The following is a 20,892-nucleotide window of genomic DNA, read 5'->3' as shown; positions in this document are numbered from 1 at the left end:
CAAAATTGTTTGGAGCGATGAGGCCAGCTTCAAGTTAAATGGCTAAATTAACCAAGACAATTGCACGTACAGGGCTCCTGAAAATCCCCATGTTACTATGGAACACAATTTAAACTTATCAGGTGTGGTGTGGGATATCAGCATTGGGCATCCTCGGGCCATTCTTTTTTGACCAAACTGTCACTGGGGATGTTTACTTAAACTTGCTGCAGGAATCTGTCGGTCCACGTGTCGAAAAGATATTTAGTGACGAAGAGATTTACTTTCAGCAAGATGGAGCACCTCCCCACAACCACCATGATGTAAGGGCCTATCCCAAATCAACTTTTCCGAACAGATGGATTGGGTGAAGAGGTGGTGTTGAATTCCCTGCGTGTTCCCCAGACCTCACTCCAATGGACTTCTTTTTATGGGGATATCTCAAAGAAAAGGTTTACGGCTCAAAACCAGCAACAGTCGATGAGCTGAAAGAGGAAATTGAAAGACAATGTCTTGCAGTTCCAAATTAAATGATTCGTAACGCTGTTGAATCCATTGGTCCGCGTTATCGGCTGTGTTTGAAACGTGATGGTCGTCAGTTTGAACCTTTGTAAACATGCATTTATACATTTAACCATTAATCTTGTTTCAAAGTCAACAAACAACGCATTTATTATCATTTAAAGAGCGAGTACATTTTTGGGGGACACCCTGGTATATTTATACACACACACACACACACACACACACACACACACACACACACACACACACACACACACACACACACACACACACACACACACACACACACACACACACACACACACACACACACACACCAGTGTGACCACTCCTCATTTTCATAAATGCCAAGGTGAGCCAATGAAAAAAAGCCAAGAATTCACAAGGTTTCGGAAAAGTGATGATAATAGAAAAAAATATAAAAAACCAAGACGCTAAGGTGAACAACGAATAGCCAAGATCTTGTGAAAAAGCCAAGGAGTGGTCACACTGACACACACACTGACACACACACACACTGACACACACACACACTGACACACACACACACACTGACACACACACACACACTGACACACACACACACGCCGCACAATTGTGCCTTGCTGACCAGATCTTCAAAGTCCTCAAATAATCATCCATTTTGACCCCTGCTCTACCTGTCCATCCCTTCAACCTCGCCGCAAGACTATGTGGCACAGAGCCCAACATGAAACTTAGCTGTGTCCAGTGTTCAGAAGCCACTGTTGGTGAGGCCAGTAACGACGATCACAACGATGGGCGGTCGGCATCCACTGGGGGTGTGGCTGAAGTTGATAATGATAGCGACGGGCGTTCAGTGGCCACTGGAGGCAAGGCTGGCATCGATAACAACAACTACGAGTGTTTGTTGGCCACTTGCTGTTTGGCTGGTGTCGATAAGCTGAAGTCTACACAAAGACTAATGAAATAACTAATCCTCGGGTCACCTAAGTGTCCATGTATGCTTTCCCCCTGGGGTAAGTTTCCAAAACCGAAATACATATTGTTATGGTTTTGGAAAACATAACCCAGAGGGAGAGCATACATGGACACATAGGTGAACCGAGGATCAGTTCTTTCATTAGTCTTTGTATAGATAGTCATTGGCCCCTTGTCAAAGGGCTGTTCGGGGGGCATGCGTTGGCTCGGCTGTATTTTTCCAGTGTAATGTCTCTCCCTCCCCCTCTGTTACTCTCAATCTTTCTTCCTTTACACCATCATTCTGTTCAATCCCTCTGTTACTTTGAATGTTTCTTTCTTTCCACCATTGTTCTGTTCAATCCCTCTGCTACTTTCAATCTTCCCTACTTTAACCCCGAGGCCTGTTTCCTAGTTTGGTTGTCCCTCGGTCTGGCGAAATTCCTCTCCATGTTCCCTCCATTTGTGCATTGTTTAATTGGGCACGTTTGACCAGTCTGTGGTCGATAACCCATCAATCAGGTGCTCTCTCATGCATGTTCATGACGCTTGGTGCTCGTCGTGGTGTGCGAGGTGTGGTGCTTCTCGCAGGCCTGGTATAGTGCAGACCAGTACGAGTGGGCGTTTTGCATGCTTGGGGAGGGGGCTGGGGGCTATCGTCACGGCTTTGGGCGCGTAAAGGGAGAGGCGGGGGCTGCATTGAAAGTTCCCTCATAACAGTATGGTATTTTCCACAAGTGATGTCATGGACCCGCCCCCATCAGCTGCGAACCAATAAAACAGAGAGAGAAAGAGAAAGCTCGTGGGAGGTAGGAAGAGAACTGATTTGAAGAAGAAGCAGAAAAGCAAACCTCACATGAACACCAAATTGTCGCGGATTCGGGTTTCGAGGCCTGACATGAGTGGAGCACTTGTGTCCCTCCCGAATGCCCAGTCTTGAGGCTGCCAGGAACAGATAACTCTGCACACCAGCAGGTTGCTAGGCAACCACAAAAGCCAATTGGCATGACAAATCCGGGCAGGGTTACACCACTTCGCGTGATACCTTACCTGTGGACGGCCGGCCCATTGGGGCCGCATTCCCTCAGCGCACATTCGGATTACTGCCAAGCATTACAGTGAGTGTGAGCTGGCCAACATAGCAAATTATTGGAGTACAACTTCCCGTCTAACGATACTTGTGCACTGTATCAGACCAAAAAAGGAAAAGACAACCGAGACAGATTGGAAATAACAATAAACAATTCTTTTACAAACACACAAGCAAGCAATCTTTTAAAAGGAGGTATTTATCAGCAAGAAAGGAAAAAGCCACATTAGAGCAGATTTAACTATAACACATATTCTTCATATTCAATCTTGCTTACACAAGAGACGTGGCCATCATTCACTCAGGGGAGAATCATAAAAATAAAACAAGGAATTAAAAATAAAATAAAAGTAACATATGGAGAAAAGATAAATATCCTTTTCCTTTCTTCCTCACCTCACACAACCCAAATATATAAGAATGTGAAGGAAAATGGAAGGAGAAGATGGGCAGTGGTGATGTGTCACAATGGCGGCACACAGCTTGATCCCTGAGGTGCCCTGATGCAGTAGGCGAGTCCTCTTTTGCATCCCAGATATACAAGCTATATAGGTGACTCACTCTGCCTCAGATTCTTCCTCCTCAGGCACCCGTCGATGAGGTGCCACCATTAACCCTCCTTGTCTTTCGTGGCTGACAGGATCGAGAGGGCAGGATGACGCTCATGGAAGGAGTGTTCTTTTTCCACAGAAGCTCGACACCAACTGCTCGTGAAACCTTCCTTTCTTTACCCTCATATGTTTTTGTTCCTACCCTCATGAGCCTTCTCAGTGTTTGAGTCTTCTCCTCATGCGAGCTTAACCCATTTGCTTCTGCCATTCTGCTTCTCTCACGATGATAAAAGTCTTGCAAAGCAAGAATGTTTGCCGACAGGCAAATTGCCTTCCCGTTGGACCATGGGCAGGTGTTTTTTTTTGTTTGTTTGTTTTTTTTTGTTTTTTTTACACACGACAGCCAAAAATATGCCACAGATGCAGTCAGCTGGGTGCAAAGAACAACCTTGCGCAAAGTGTGGCCAGCTGGGACACGTAAGGAAATACTGCACCTCCCAGGAGCCGTGCACCCTCTGTGGTTGTGGTTCACCGGGGCACACCTTCTGCTCCTGCCAGCAAAGTTCTATGAGCAAGATGCATGTGTCTGTTGGTTGGGGCAGGGGTGTTGCCCCTATACCAAGAATGGTGGTGTCGATGCCTGTCATGTCACCCCCACTGCAGGAAGGAGGTGGAGGAGGAGGACAGAGAAGAGGGAGAGGAGGAAAGAGGAGAAGGAAGAAATGAAGAGGTAGAGGGAAGAAAGGAGGGAGAGCAAAGATCAGGAAGTGGCGACATCAAGTGCTGGGCTAAAGGAGATGGGAGGGGCGGGGTGGAAGGACCCCTCCAAAGGAGAGGTGGTTTCTCCAGCAGCAGGGGCGGAGGGAGCAGCCTCCACTTTGGAGACCCCGCCACAGGAGGATGAAGGAGTCAGTTCCTCCTCTGGCTAAGAGGACATAAAACCAGATGGTTGGGGAAAGTGCAGGAGGAGGGGCTGGGACAATGGGGAGGGTCCTCTGGACATGGGCCCAGTGGCCACTTATCAGAAAAAAGGGTCCACAAGAAGATAATCCACAACAGATGCCCAGATATTGACGAAAGGGAATCAGCAAAGAGGGATATTGAAAAGTGGCTCAACACGGACTCCCCCCCCCGCCCCCGACCCCCTATCCATGCCTGTTCCCACCCTCACTCCCCGAGGGGAAGGGCCCCACCCCTCATGTTTGAACCCCCTCTACAGATGAAATGTGAATTAAAAGGATGGGACCATAACTTCGTTTTTTTGACCTTTTGATTTCTGTGGATTGAGTATGGGTTTCTTTTGCTTTGATTTCTTCTCTTTCTTTGATTTCCTTTTCCTCTTCTTCTTTGATTACTTCTTGTTTTACGATTTTTTGTTTGATTTGTTCTTTGATTCCTTGCTTCATTCCTTATTCATTTATCCTTTTGTTTAATATATTGCTGGATCCCTTGGTCTTTGATCCTTTTAGGGTATTTTTTATTTGATTTCTTTATTTGGGTTTTTTTTTTACATTTTTAAAAACATTTATTTTTTAATATATAATAATAAAATATAGCACCGCAAAGTGGGCGTAACCCCTCAGCCCCTTGACGCAAACCAATTTCAAGATGGTGGCCATATTGAAAATCGCAGCATGCCCATTTTCGAAAGGAACCTTCCTCGACTCAACCCCAACACACCCAGCAAAAATGGATTTAATCGGACGAGGCGTTCTCCTCCAAATTTACAGAAACCAATTTCAAGATGGCTGCCGTGGCGGCCACAGTGAAAATCGCAGCATGCCCATTTTGGAAAGGAACCTTCCTCTACTCAACCCCATTATACCTCGCCAGAATAAAATCAATGTGTGAAGCCGTTCAAGTTATTGTCCGGAAACCAAATTCAAGATGGCTGCTCTAGCCGCAATATTGGATATTGGATTGCGCTGAATATCGAAAGGAACCTTCCTCGAATCACCCCCATTATACCCCCATGAAAATAAAATCAATCTGTCAAGCCGTTCTCAAGTTATTGTCCGGAAACCAAATTCAAGATGGCTGCCCTAGCCGCCATATTGGATATCGCATCGCACTGATTATCGAAAGGAACCTTCCTCTACCCAGCCCCAACACACCCTGCAAAAATGGATTTAATCGGACAAGGCGTTCTCCTTGAAATCGAAGGAAACCAATTTCAAGATGGCTGCCATGGAGGCCACATTGAAAATCGCAGTGCGCCCATTTTCGAAAGGAACCTTCCTCTACTCAACCCCAACACACACTGCAAAAAATGGATTTAATCGGACAAGGCGTTCTCCTCGAAATTGACGGAAACCAAAAGTTGACAGACGGACGGACGGACGGACGCCCGGACAACGGCTGTGACAATACCGCCTAAGCCCAATTCGGGCTGAGGGGTAAAAAGCAAGGCCGTAAAACCCCCAATGCCTCCATCCACAGAGCACGTGTGGTCACCCCATGGATTGATGAGCACGACACTGATGTTATCCATTCGTCATGGCCTTCTCAGTCACCAGATCTGAACCTCATCGGGCATTTATTGGATATTCTGGAATGACGCCCGAGATGGAGTTTTCCACCTCCGTCAAACAGGTGTGAATTGATTGACTTTCTCATGGAAGAATTGTGCACCATCCTTCCTACAGAATTCCAGACACTGATGCACTCTATGCTACGACACATACAGGCCACACTGGCCACACATGGTGGCCCATCACCCTATTAAGTGACTTTACATTGGTGTTCCCATTTTTTAATCCACTACCTGTATATACAGTACTGTACTGTATATCGTTGAAAGTATTGTGATCTGAAGAAAATATTTATTGCTTTTACAACAATATTTGTAAATTGTATCAAGTTTTCAGGAAGTAGAATTATACATCCGCTTCTTACATTTTGATGTCATTGAGCCACCAATGACGTCACAAATCGTTTCTGCGTCGTCGGACACTGAAGATAAAATTCAAGCAATAATTGTCATATGAATATTTATGAATGTCTTAGTCACAATTAAACCTGGTCCATTGTGCGGCATTGCCTTAATATGCCCTTTGTTTTCCAGTTTGTTTCCCTCCTTTCTCGTGCAAACCTTTTCCTGTCTTCCCCACCTTCCCACATATACCCCCACCCACCACCTTCTGTGTTTAATTGTGACTACTGAAGAAGACATTCATTCTCTTCTCTTCTCTTCTCTTCTCTTCTCTTCTCTTCTCTCTCTCTCTCTCTCCAGAAATTATGATAACGACAAAATAGGTGTCATGTCGATCAAAAGATGGATTCATTTTCTCCACAGTTTCTTGTTTAGAGCACATCAAGTGAAAGTGGAAAAAAAAGTAATTGAAAAATGTTCAGAGTACTCTCAACAATAAAAACGATGAGTATAGTTATAGAGCCTATGGGCATCTTGCTCCACCTAATCTGATGATTCTTACAAAATACAAGAATATAAAGTGTGCAAACATTGTATACACACAAGCAACTTGCCATCGCATACTGTGGATAAACTCGGCCGACTTCGAGCTTATTTCCCCCCTGAACATGCAGATCAAATGAAGTAAACCTCGCGCTGCAATGAAAAGGTACAGAAAGATGCTTTCCATAAATTGCATCCTTTTCAGCTTCTATATATGCCACTCGCCGAAGATATATGACGGCAATGAATTTGGATATTATGGTACACGTTAGTTATGACCTGCCTACCTACAATAACACCCAAGCCACAGTTTCTCTGCCACTGAAGCCCATCGGCCCGTAATTATTTCCATGGAATCCCCCATTATGTGGTGTTTGTAGTCATGAGGTGATTACAAACGAGGGATATTTCATTCGCCGTTGTCCACGTTCTTGGCTCCAGAGTAATTTATGCCTCTGTAGGTCAGTATCACGGAATCACAGGTGCAATAATGTGCACGCCACAGCCATTCTATTGCGTATTGCCACCATTTTATTGAAGAGGCACTGCGTAATGACCATTTACGTCAGACAATATCTAGCAAATGGTGTGTAATATATGTCGCAGCACTGTCATGTGGACAAGTCATAACAATTAATTTGTATGCACGAGTTTAACCTGTTCATGTACATCAGACATGTTGACTGTATTATTGTACACCAAAGATGGACGGAGGTTGTGTTTTCACCCGTTTGTTTGTCTGTTGTGAGCAGGATTCAGGATATCAAAAACTAATGGATGGATTTGAATGAAACTTGGTGGACAGGTTGGGTGTGTGACAAAGACTGATTGATTCAATTTTGGTGAATCTCCGAATCCATATACTAGAATTTTAAAAGTGATTATATATACGTGTGTGTATGTGTGTGTATGTGTGTGTATGTGTGTGTATGTGTGTGTATGTGTGTGTATGTGTGTGTATATTATATTATATATATATATATATATATATATATATATATGGTGTCGGGATAATCCTGAAGGAAGATCATGTCAAGAGGGTATTGGAGGTGAGGAGGGTGTCTGACCGAGTGATGAGTGTGAAGTTGGAAATTGAAGGGGTGATGATGAATGTCATCAGTGCATATGCCCCACATATGGGGTGTGAGATGGAATATAAAGAAGATTTCTGGAGTGAGTTAGATGAAGTGGTGGAGAGTGTATCAAAGGATGAAAGAGTGGTGATTGGAGCAGATTTCAATGGACATGTTGGGGAAGGGAAGAAAGAGGATGAGGAGGTGATGGGGAGGTACGGTCTCAACAAGAGAAATGTGGAAGGGCAAATGGTGGTAGAGTTTGCAAAAAGAATGGAAATGGCAGTGGTAAACACGTATTTCAAGAAGAAGGAGGAACACAGGGTGACATACAAGAGTGGAGGAAAGTTCACACAGGTGGATTACATCTTAAGTAGGAGATGCAACCTGAAAGAGATTAGTGACTGTAAGGTTGTGGCAGGGGAGAGTGTAGCTCAACAGCATCGATTGGTGGTCTGTAGGATGACTTTAGAGGTGAGGTTGAGGAAGAGAGTGAGGGCTGAACCAAGGACCAGATGGTGGAAGCTGAAGGAGGAAGACTGTTGCGTGAAATTTGGGGAGGAGGGGAGAGAAGCGTTGGATGGTGGTAAAGATGGGTGGGATGATTGGGCAACGACAGCAGAAGTTGTGAGGGAGATTGCTCGGAAGGTACTTGGTGTGACATCTGGACAGAGGAAGGAAGACATAAGGAGACTTGGTGGTGGAATGAGGAAGTACAGGAAAGTATAAGGAAGAAGGGGTTGGCGAAAAAGAAGTGGGATAGTCAGAGAGATGAAGAAAGTCGGCAGGAGTATAAGGAGTGGCGTCGAAAAGCAAAAGAGAGGTGGCTAAGGCCAAGTGAAAAGGCATATGACGAGCTGTATGAGAAGTTGGATACAAAAGAAGGGGAAAAGGATTTATACCGATTGGCAAGACAGAGGGACCGAGCTGGGAAGGATGTGCTGCAGGTTCGGTGATAAAGGACGCAAATGGGAATGTGCTGACGAGCGAGGAGAGTGTGTTGAGAAGGTGGATGGAGTACTTTGAGGAGCTGATGGATGAAGAAAATGAGAGAGAGAGAGAAGGTTGGAAGAGGTGGAGATAGTGAATCTGGAAGTGGGTGGATCAGTAAGGATGAAGTGAGGACTGCTATGAAGAAGATGAAAAGTGGAAAGGCGGTTGGCCCAGATGGTATACCAGTGGAGGCATGGAAGTGCTTAGGAGAGATGGCAGTGGGGTTGTTAACCACATTGTTTAATAAAGTCTTGGAAAGTGAGAGGATGCCGGAGGAGTGGAGATTAAGTGTACTGGTCCCGATTTTCAAGAATAAGGGTGATGTGCAGAGCTGTGGAAATTACAGAGGGATAAAGTTGTTAAGCCACACCATGAAGTTGTGGGAAAGAGTAGTGGAAGCTCGGTTGAGAGGAGAGGTGATTATCTGTGAGCAGCAATATGGGTTTATGCCAGGAAGGAGCACCACTGATGCGATGTTTGCTTTGAGAATGTTGATGGAGAAGTATAGGGAAGGCCAGAAAGAGTTACATTGTGTGTTTGTGGATTTAGAGAAAGCTTATGATAGGGTGCCAAGAGAGGAGTTGTGGTATTGTATGAGGAAGTCGGGAGTGTTGGAGAAGTATGTGAGGATCGTGCAAGATATGTATGAGGACAGTGTGACAGCGGTGAGGTGTGCGGTAGGAATGACAGACCGGTTTAAGGTTAAAGTGGGATTGCACCAATGATCGACTCTGAGCCCTTTCCTGTTTGCAATGGTGATGGACAGGTTGACGGACGAGATCAGACTGGAGTCTCCATGGACCATGATGTTCGCGGATGACATCATGATCTGTAGGGAGAGTAGGGAGCAGGCTGAATCGAGCCTTGAGAGGTGGAGGTACGCACTGGAGAGAAGGGGAATGTTAGTCAGTAGGAGTAAGACGGAGTACATGTGCGTAAATGAGAGGGAGGGTGGTGGTATGGTGCAGTTGCAAGGAGTTGAGGTGGGGAAGGTGGATTGGTTTAAATACTTGGGATCAACTGTCCAAAGTAACGGAGAGTGTGGGAGAGAAGTGAAAAGAGAGTGCAGGCAGGATGGAGTGGGTGGAGAAGAGTTGCAGGAGTGATTTGTGACAGAAGGGTAGCTGCAAGAGTGAAGGGGAAAGTATACAAGACGGTAGTGAGACCAGCTATGTTGTATGGTTTGGAGGCGGTGGCGCTTAACAAAAAGACAGGAAGCAGAGCTGAGGTGGCAGAGTTAAAGATGCTGCGATTCTCGTTGGGAGTGACGAGGATGGATAGGATAAGAAATGAGTGTATTAGAGGGACAGCGCTGGTAGGACGGTTTGGAGACAAAGTGAGAGAGGCGAGATTGAGATGGTTTGGACATGTGCACAGGAGGGAAACAGAGTATATCGGGAGAAGGATGTTGAAGATGGAGCCGCCAGGCAGGAGGAGAAGAGGGAGGCCAAAGAAGAGGTTCATGGATGCGGTGAGGGCGGACATGCGGGTGGTTGGAGTGTCAATGGAAGATGTGGAGGATAGAGCGAAATGGAGACAGTTGGTCCGCTGTGGCGACCCCTAACGGGAGCAAGCCGAAAGAGGAAGAAGAAGAAGAAGAAGATATATATATATATATATATATATATATATATATATATATATATATATATATATATATATTGTTGCGAGCAGGGGTCCAGTGGCGAGAACGAGCACTAGGTGAAGGAAGTTAAGTAGTCTCCCACCAGACTCCCCAAAATAGTAGGCCGTTGCTCTCGTACAATTCCGTGAGCCGGCAGGTCGCTGAACTGACCGTGGAATGCCAATATCTCAACCGCGTCGCGTAGGGTCTTTTGTCTGGAACCAATTTACCGAAGTAACCACGCGGTCTCAGCTACCGGGGATCCACGCCCTCGGCACGTCTTGCTCGAACCGGGTCACTCTACCAACTGCGGTAGAGTTCCAACGACCGACTACCAACTCCGGTTCGGGTGCAGTCGAGCGGAGCTGCCAAAGCCGTGCCAGCTAGGATGAGCAGATTAACGAGAACAAAAACCCGGCTAAACTCAGATCCGAACCATGCTGAATCAATGAAAGAAAGGAGGAAACGAACTGGGAACATTTCTAATAATGGTTTATTTACAATAAGAAAGACACAGAGCAAGACTTATCGCAGAATATACAAGAAATAATTCACAATGATCAGAAATAAATACTAAAGTGGTTCTGAGACTTAAGAGACGGCACCACACACACAGACACACACACCGCCGAAAATAAAACCCAGGTGTTTTATTAGGACCCCCGCAGACAGGGAGAGAGATGAGCTGGGGTAACAGTTTGGCGGGGTACCTGCACGTTGGAGGGATGGAGGTGCTCCGTGGTGCAGCACCTGCCAATGGCCGTGCAGCCCGGCCCACAGTCACACACGTGGGGCTCGTGTCCGCGGAGGAACTTGAGGAGTAGTCGGAGTCCCAGGATGGGGGTGAGGGTCGCGGACAGGACCCAGCAAAACTTCCACGAACGCCCCAGACTTCAGCAATGAATGCCTTTTCTCCAATAAGCCTCCGACGAACGCCCTCGAATGCCCCACGCAGAGCTGAACTCCTTCTGAAGTGAACTGCACTCAGACTCCAGCTCAGAACACACGACGCACACCAACCAACTCACTCCTCCAAAGAACTCCCCTCAAGACTGAGGATGGTGTCGTCTTTTTATGGACCTCCCCGATCGGGGCAGGGGCTTGGTGGAACAGACGTCACTGTCCGCCCTGATTGGACAGGGCCTCCATGGATCCGCCCCTTTTGGGCGGAGTCTCGGCATTGTAGGGGGAAAAACCCGCCCCCCCCCCTCCATGCGTGTTTGCACTCGTCGAGCAAGAGTTACAACGTTGAAAATGAACGTTTGTGGAAGCGGCAAGGAACGGCTGCAATATCTTGCCTCGGCAAGTCGGGGTGCGAGTCGACAGCGGGTGAGTAGTGGAGCGTGATGGGGGATGGGATGGTTGTTGGATGTAAAGATTTAATAACCTACCTAAAAAAAACATCGCAACGCACACCTTTGATTCTCCCACTAGACAAAAGGAAGGGACCAGTCTTCACATGTACTTAACGGAATAACTGACTTTTGGGACATCTGTATATTTGAATGCATATGGTTTCCAGATCTGTAACAAAATATATATATATATATATATATATATATATATATATATATATATATATATATATATATATATATACATACATACATACATACACATAAATTTTTGCGTCACATACATATGTATAAGCCTGGTGTTGGCGCAGTGGTTAGGGCAGCGGCTTGGGATCCAAGAGGTCCTGAGTTCAAGCCCCGTTGAGCCACTGAATTAATACACCAGGGGGTGACTCAGCCTGTCATCCTTCCGAGGTCGGCGAAATGAGTACCAGTATACTGGGCCGGTGTATACCCCGGTTAAAATAGGTGTACCATATCCCTGTGTCGTAAGAGGCGACCAGGGTTGCGTCAGGAAGGGCATCCGGCGTAAAACATGTGCCAAATCACTATGCGGATCATAATGGATGATCCGCTGTGGTGACCCCTAATGGGAGCAGCTGAAAGAAGAAGAAGAAGAAGATACATAAATATGTATATATTGTTACGAATTTGGAAGCTGACTGCACTCAACATTCAGGTCCCTATAGAACAGTTATATTGTTAAGTACGTGTTTCTAGTTAGGGCCCCATCCATAGTCTAATGGGAATTGAATGTTCATGTGCTGCAGAGTTATTTTGATAGTCAGAGTTTTCCTTTACATTTTTATATCAACAACAACAACTTTCTAACAATGACACCTGCCTTCGCTTCCTTCCACCATCCTCCACCGGCACCATTGCATGCGTGCATGTCAGCACGTACGTGGGCGGAGTTCACGAGAACCTGACGTCCCTCTCGCCCAATTCAGGGGATGCGAGCGAGGTTGCTGACAGTCGGTCAATAAGCGTAGCCCAAGCAGGACCATGTTACTCCTTGTTTGAGGGACGGTCTGCCGGGACGGCCGTCACGCCCCCCCCCCCACCCCGGTCCAATCAGCGGACTTGGTGCCCCTTTCAATCATGGGGGCGACGAGCGAATTGTGCGATGCAACCGTCAAATGAGGAGGCGGGTGGCCAGGAGAAGCCCCTCCCTCCTGAGGAGAAAGAGTGGTTGTCTGGACGAGCGTGAAGAGAATTTGCGTCAAGTCTGCTGGAGTTTTGCGTCCTGAATCTGCTCGAGGGCGCATCTCTGGCTGGGTATGCGGCGGACTGCATCCCGCGCTTCGAGTGTGTCTCGGCCGGCGCGTTGCAGCGAGCGGTCGAGTTTCATCGGGGGAGATCGCCTCGTCTCGCCTCCGCTGGATTCGGCTGCTCTGGTCTGTCCTTTGGCGACCGGAGCTTTGGGAAGGGGTGGACGACCAGCTGCGCGCTCGCGGTCAGGTAACCAGCCGTCCTATCCTCCTCGGCTGGAGAGCCGAATAAAGACCCGGCGGGTCCATTTCTTTTTTGGGTGTGTGTCTGTGTGTGGGCCCGTCTGTAAGTGGAACTGTTAAGTGTTTTTGTTATATATTATTCACATTTTAGTCGTGATAACTCTGCCCTTACGTGCTCCCCTCTTCCCTCCATTGTAAAATAAATACCCCGATTGTTGAATGTATCAGCTCGTTTATGCGTTTCTATCATTGGTTTGCCGCGCTGCGAACGGGAACTAGGAGGCCTCATTGCTGCCATAATTGTGCATTTGGACCGACGGACCTCGGTAACCATCCGCTCAGGTAACGCATGGTTCGAGCACGCTAAGGGCTCGTTCCGCTCGAGCTCCGCCGAGGGTGAATTTCCCAGGTAGTTTGGACGATGTGGGTATTTAGGTAAATTGAAATTTGCAATCGACCCTATCCCACGCGGTCGACCTATTGGCGATCTTCGGTTCGATAAGGGACCCGTCGGCTCCGGGGTGACGACCTATAAATTCCGGGTGTTCAGTGGAGCTGACACTACTGCTCCATCTAGCGGTCGTGCTTGCCACCAAAACTCGGCCCCACAACAATATATAATTCTGTATGTATACAGTGGTACCTCTACTTACGAATGTTTCAGGTTACGAAGCGCCTGAACGGGAAAATATTGCCTCTAGTTACGAAGGCGTTTCAGGATACGAAGTCAAAAATAAAGTACAGGACGCGCTGCTTTTCGCTGCTCCCAGAGTTTCCCGAACGTAAACAAACTTGTAGCTGCTCTGCCATTGGCTATCGCCTAAAATCTGCCTGGCAACCCTTTGCGTATGCGTGTATCCCAGCATGCTCTTCGTGTCCCCGTCCCGCTCTGTATACAGTCTATGGTCCCGCTACGAAGTGCTCGGACAGTGTTACAATACAGTAACTTTTATTCACAATGGACCCCAAGAAAGCAATGAAGAAAAGTGGACAAGGAGAAAAGAAGAAGAAGAGTTTTTCTGGCCATACAAACAAAGCAAGAGATAATAGAAAGGTATGAAAAGGGGATGCGTTTGATTGATCTCGCAAAAGAATATGGCCGTAATATATCTACGATCGGCACGATAATAAAACAAAAGGAAGCCCTAAAAGCTACGGCTCCTTCCAAAGGCCTCTCTGTCATTTCCAAGAGGAGGTCGGCAGTGAACGATGAGATGGAGAGGTTGTTACTCGTGTGGATAAAGGAGAAAGAGATCGCTGGTGACACAGTGGCAGAGGCCATAATTTGCGCAAAGGCAACCGCCATCTTCACTGACCTCGTGAAGGAGGATACAGGCGAGGGAAATTCGGCGCAAGGACTACACCAGGAGTTTAAGGCATCGCGTGGGTGGTTCGAGAAGTTTAAAAGGAGGACTGGACTTCACTCTGTTCTTCGCCATGGCGAGGCATGTAGCGCCGACCACGAAGCGGCCGGCGAATTTGTGCAAAAATTCAAACAATTGATGATCGATGAAGCCTACGTTGCACAGCAAGTTTTTAATTGTGACGAGACAGGCCTTTTTTGGAAAAAGATGCCGCGCCACACCTTCATTACAATAGAGGAGAAGAAAATGCCGGGCCACAAGCCCATGAAGGACCGCCTTACGCTTGCCCTTTGCGCCAATGCCAGCGGGGACTGCAAAATCAAGCCCCTGCTGGTGTACCACTCCGAAAATCCCAGAGCATTCAAGACTCACAAAATATTAAAAGAAAAACTTAAGGTGCTATGGAGGGCAAATGCCAAGGCCTGGGTCACCCGACAATTTTTTGTTGAGTGGGTCAATTTGGTTTTTGGCCCTGCTGTTAAGGGGTACCTAGAGGAGAACAATCTCCCCTTCAAGTGCCTCCTCATTCTCGATAATGCCCCTGCCCACCCGCCCAGCCTCGAAGATGATATCCTGGAGGAGTTCTCGTTTATTAAGGTGCTGTACCTCCCACCTAACACCACCTCTATCCTCCAGCCCATGGACCAACAAGTCATTGCAAACTTCAAAAAAACTCTACACAAAACACCTGTTCAGGAGGTGTTTTGACATCACTGAAAACACCCAGCTTACCCTTCGTGAGTTTTGGAAGGAGCACTTCGATATTGTTGTTTGCCTCAAGATGATCGACATGGCCTGGCAGGAGGTGACCAGACGTAGCCTTAATGCAGCTTGGAAAAAGCTGTGGCCTGATGCTGTTGCCCCACGAGATTTTGAGGGGTTCGAGGTGGAGAGTGGAGAGTGAAGTTGACGAAATTATTTCGCTGGGAAAGGGCATGGGTCTTGAGGTGGATGACGAGGACATCAACGAGCTGATTCAGGAGCACAACGAGGAGCTTTCGACGAAGGAGCTGCAGGAATTGGAGGTGATGCAACACACCGCGGTGCAGGGGGAGTTCAAAGAGGAGGAGGAGGAGGAGGAGGAGGAGGAGGAGGAGGAGGAGGAGGAGGAGGAGGAGGAGGAGGAGGCAGCCATTATTCCATCAGCCCAAATCAAAAACATTTTAGGAAAATTCCATGAAGTCTCGGAATTTGTTGAAAAGAATCAGCCGGAAAAAGTGTTCACAAGTCGGGCTATCGCACACTATGACGATGTCTGCCTCGCGCATTTCCGACGGATTGTTAAAAGCCGGCAAAAGCAGACGTCATTGGATCAATTCTTCACGAAACGCGAGGCAAAAAACACTGCTGATAAGGACCAGTAAACAAAGAGGCCAAAAAGTAACGAGAATAGCAGTTAAAAGGTAAATGAATATTTTTATTATTTCCTTTATTCTTTGTTTTTTACATTATGTGCCTCTCGTTTTATGTTTATTGTGCGGTAATCTAATTTTAACATGTATTTGTTTCATGTTGTGATGCATTTTTATGATTTATTTTAAAAAAAATGTCCGAATTTTGCAGGGCTTGGAACGGATTAGCGCATTTACATTCAAAAGGCGTCTCTACTTACGAAGGTTTCAGGTTACAAAACTACTCCCAGAACGAATTAAATTCGTAAGTAGAGGTACTACTGTATATATATATATATATATATATATATATATATATATATATATATATATATATGTATATATATATATATATATATATATATATATATATATATATATATATATATATATATATATATATATATATACATATATATACACATACATACATACATATATATATACATATAGATGTACATCATATCTCGAAAAGTTGTGGATGGATGACGAAACTTGGTAGATGAGTTGATTAGGTAATAACAGCAAGCTGATTACATTTTGGTGAAGGTCCAAATCCAGCTCATGACCTATCAGTGGGATACAAAACAAACTGTTCAGCCAGGTGGATGTATATGTGCTTTACCAAGTACACTTCTCCTTTATCCATTTCATTGTACTGGAAACACATGTTCCCTATGGGAGCGACCAGGGGGGTGTTGGAGGTCATGTGTATGCATGCCAAGTCTTGGGGTCAGGTGTATGTACACGTGCTAAATCTTGGCTCACGTATTTCACGAATCGGCTGGCCAAGTCTGACGTTCCACTAAAAGGGGACTTGGGCAGCAATTTGCAAGTTGTTCAGGATGCCGCCGATAGCTCGCCCACTTTTCGTGATTGACACCGTGGGATCTTACAAAGTCCACCACCTAATGTTGGCAGACTATCGGCATCTCTCCCTTCTTTCTATAACCGTACCAATAAACGCTAGTTTAATGTCCATCCGAGGAACATCACACACATTGATAAATCGCCCTGTCTGTGAAACACCGGGATGACAGTTTATAGCTGGGGACCCTTAGGAATCTGGTTATGCATCAAATACAGGTCATAATTGGGCCATGTGGGTGTTGGAGGAAATATCGCATGTCACAGTTGAAGCCATGGCTGGGACAAATCACATATGAGGCTCCAAGATGTAATTGTTACGAGCTGGGGTACCTGGCATTGCCCGGTGCTGTTGCATTAGTTTTGGAATTTGGGAGAAATCAAATTTTGTTGATGTTTTCAATTTTTTTTTTTGTGTGAGTGTGTGAGTGTGTGAGTGTGTGAGTGTGTGAGTGTGTGAGTGTGTGAGTGTGTGAGTGTGTGAGTGTGTGAGTGTGTGAGTGTGTGAGTGTGTGAGTGTGTGAGTGTGTGAGTGAGTGAGTGAGTGAGAGAGGACATTGAGACTGAGACCGTCAGAAAGATAGTGGTAAAAACACCAATTTGTAAAGTGTGAAAAGTTTGTGGACATCAATAAACATTATAAATTAATGTGCATCTCTTTATCCCCTTTCACAATGGCCTTCCATCTCCCAATGACACAAAACAAAACAAAACATCTCCAAAATGATTCCTTCAGTGCACAATCATGATATCGGGTAAGGTGGAAGACAAATATGAAATGGTTGCAATGCATCATTTATTTCGAATGAAAGCCATACAAGGAAATGTAGTGAACAAAATAGGGATGAACTACAGATCACACTCAGATAATGCCCCATAACGCTCGTCAATCTTTCAAAGTGTAAATTTGGCACTATTTATTGACGGTGTCAAACGACTGTGGCAAACTCGCCCCCACCCCACCCTTCCCGCGATGCCCTGGGAAACACCAGCCCCCAATACATTATGTATCTTGTGGACGACCCCATTATTACCCTCACCGAAGGAGAGGCATTGCATGTGGGTCCGTTTGTTTGTTTGTTTGTCTCTGTCTATTTGTCAGCATAGAACTTTCGTGTTTTTCTCCATAACCGCTTGTCGGATTAAGACAATTTTCAGAGCCACCACTCTTGAAAAATGTTTTATTGATAATTGTGACGTCATAGGTCACGTGGTGTGGCAGCTATGTTGGAAAAACGAAAAAAAAACTTGGACCTCTATCTCTGAAACCACACCAAGGAAAAAATTGAAACTTGGCACATGGCAAGTACTCCTCATGCGGAATAAGTGATTTTGATGACGTCATTTGTGCCTTCGTTATGATGTCATAATTGCAAATGTAGAACACTACATTTGATTAGTATGAACAAGTTCGAATTGCGAACATACCCCGTGGGAGTTCATTCGTACAACTCTCAGGTGAGCGATCGTATGGACGACAGATAGTTTTGAAATTTGGCAAGATTTTCATCGCATCAGAAAAAGAAACCAGAACACCTCACAAGAGTGAGGCTGGTTTAATATCATCATTTGCGACTTAATTTTGTGTTGGGTATCGTCCAGTGCATTTTATTTCATTTTTTTAAATAGAAATTTTAAGAAAATGGGCCGAAAGGGCCGTTTCTCGGCCCAAAGGGCCGGAGTCACACTTTGGGAATGGTCTCTAGAATATACCTGTCAAGTTTGGTTCGGTTCCGTTCTCGAATAACCGAGAAATAACAACTTTAAGAAAATGGGCCGAAAAGGCCGTTTCTCAGCCCAAAGGGCCAGAATCACACTTTGGGCTCAGTTAGTGCCTGGAGAATGGTCTCTATAATGTACCTGCCAAGTTTGGTTCGGTTGCGTTGACGAACAACCGAGACATAGCAATTTTAAAGAAATGGACTGAGAGAGCCATTTGTCAGCTCAAAGGGCCATAATCTCACTTTGGGCTCAGTTAATGCCTGCAGAGTGACCTCAAGAATATACCTGTCAAATTTGGTCCGGTTTATTTCACGAATAACCAAGAAATAGCAATATTAAGAAAATGGACGGAAAGGGCTGTTTCTCAGCCCAAAGGGCAGGAATCGCACTTTGTGCTCAGTTATTGCCTAGAGAATTGTCTCTAGAATATACCTGTCAAGTTTGGTTCAGTTCCGTTCACTAATAACCGAGAAATAACAATATTAAGAAAATGGGCCGAAAGAGCCGTTTCTCGGCTCAAAGGGCCGAAACCGCACTTTGGGCTCAGTTTATGCCTGGGGAATGGTCTCCAGAATATACCTGTCAAGTTTGATTCGGTTCCGTTATCTAATAACCGAGAAATAACAATTTTTAGAAAATAGGTCAAAATGGGCCATTCCTCAGCCCGAAATTTTCACTTTCGGATCAGTTCATGCCTGCGCATATGTATCTAGTATATGCCTGTCAATTTTCATCGAATTCTGTTCACGAATAATGGAGAAATAGACGTTCAAATGAACTGTACACAAGAAAAGAGAGAACGCGAGCAGCGCTTAGACCCCATGGGGTGGAAGACCTCACGGGCTAAAAATTTAGAGGGTCAGATAAGGATAAAATGGTCCACAGAAAAAAATTTGATGATGTCAACGGTCACGTGATTCGGCAGCTATATTGCTTTTTTTTTTAAACCTTTCAAAAATCTGCTTCTCTGAAGTGGCTGAACAGATCAAGGCGAAACTTTACAAGTATGACCGCCTGTCCATGAGGAACAAAAGGTTCACACACATGACATCATAGGTCATATGATTTAGCAGCCACATTGGATTTACCATAAAACCTATGAAAGATTTTCTCCAGAATGCCTGGACAGATCAAGGGGAAACTTCACCCAAATGTTCGCCAAGCCTTGGGGATACCAAGGGATTTATGATATATAATCATAATGCATATAATCATATGAATATAATTGATGCGACATGGTCTGCTTTTTTAAATTCTTTCTCTTGAACTGCTTAATCAAACGACGAGAAACTTCACAATTGTAATCTAGTAATGATGTTGAATATATGTTTTAAATTTGAACTTTATCAGACACATGATCTAGCAGCCAGAATTTTTTTTTATGTTGAAGGCTCCAGTCACGGACTAAATAGTCATCATCGAGGCTCGGCCTTAAATGATGAGAAATGAAAAAGAGAATGTAAAGTGAGGAGTGAAAATAAGCGAGTAAGAAAAGTGTGTGATGTTTGTTTGCAAGAAAGCGATATTAAAGCTAGCCCAGTAGTTATAGTTTGAGTGAGACAAAAAGTAAGACCAGCAATCCTGACACCAAGAGTGCAAGATGGTTCCGGGCACCACTTTAATGCTCCTAAGTCAGAACGGTAGTACCCGAGGAGGAAATCGAGTCGAGTAGTCGGAGTCCCAGGGCAAGAATCAGGGTAACGGACAAGACCCAGCAAAACTCCAACGAACGCCCCACGCAGAGCTGCAACGAATTGTCCAATGAATGCCCCCAAAACCATCCAGAGCTGACTTCCCCACTCAGAACCCTCTTCAGGTGGGAGGGATTTCTTTCCTCGCCACTCGCCTCCTGATTGGACAGTTGCATCACGCGATCCGCTGGCCTTACCTCATTGGACAGGCCCACGGTAGGCGGGGCAACTCCCACCTTTCTGGGGTGGAGTCGGAGCTGAGGCGATTGTAACTCCGCCTACCTCCTCACCTAAGGCCACGTGTGTAATGGCGACAGTGGAGTGAGGCGACGGTCCGCTGTTGTTGTTGTCGTTGATATATAAATTCTAACTATAAAATAACTCGTAGCGCACACATGAAATTCCCATTAGACAGAAGGAGGGATTCTAACTATAAACACATACTTACCGAAATAACTAAGCTTAGGGACTGCTGTCTGTTTGTGTGCAAATGGCTTCCAGATTTGTAACAGTACTACCCTGGCGGTTGCTGTCTACAACCTACTTCCTAAAACACCGGTCTAACCGGATGGGTGTTTTTTTTGGAGACACCATCTCCTTACCGGATGGCCGTTGCCTCCCTAAAGGAACTCATCCGCCCTTTTGCAGGTATTGTTTTTAGTCCTGCAGGGTGTCACAGTCACCCTCCCCACTGGTGAGCCAGTGAGGGTAGCCAGTTTAGTCTCCGACGACCCGACCATGCGGCAGATAGCACTGGGTTACACTTGTTACCAGTGGCAGTCAAGAAACCTGACTGACCTGACATAAGATCTTGGTTCTTTTTTATTTATTTATTTATTTAATAAGGCTCACTTGGCTG

The sequence above is a fragment of the Eptatretus burgeri genome, chromosome 15 (genome assembly GCF_056783735.1).
Source record: "Eptatretus burgeri isolate ZD-2024b chromosome 15, Ebu_testis_v1, whole genome shotgun sequence".
Classification (NCBI taxonomy): Eukaryota; Metazoa; Chordata; class Myxini; order Myxiniformes; family Myxinidae; genus Eptatretus; species Eptatretus burgeri.
This window is presented reverse-complemented; position numbering follows the sequence as displayed.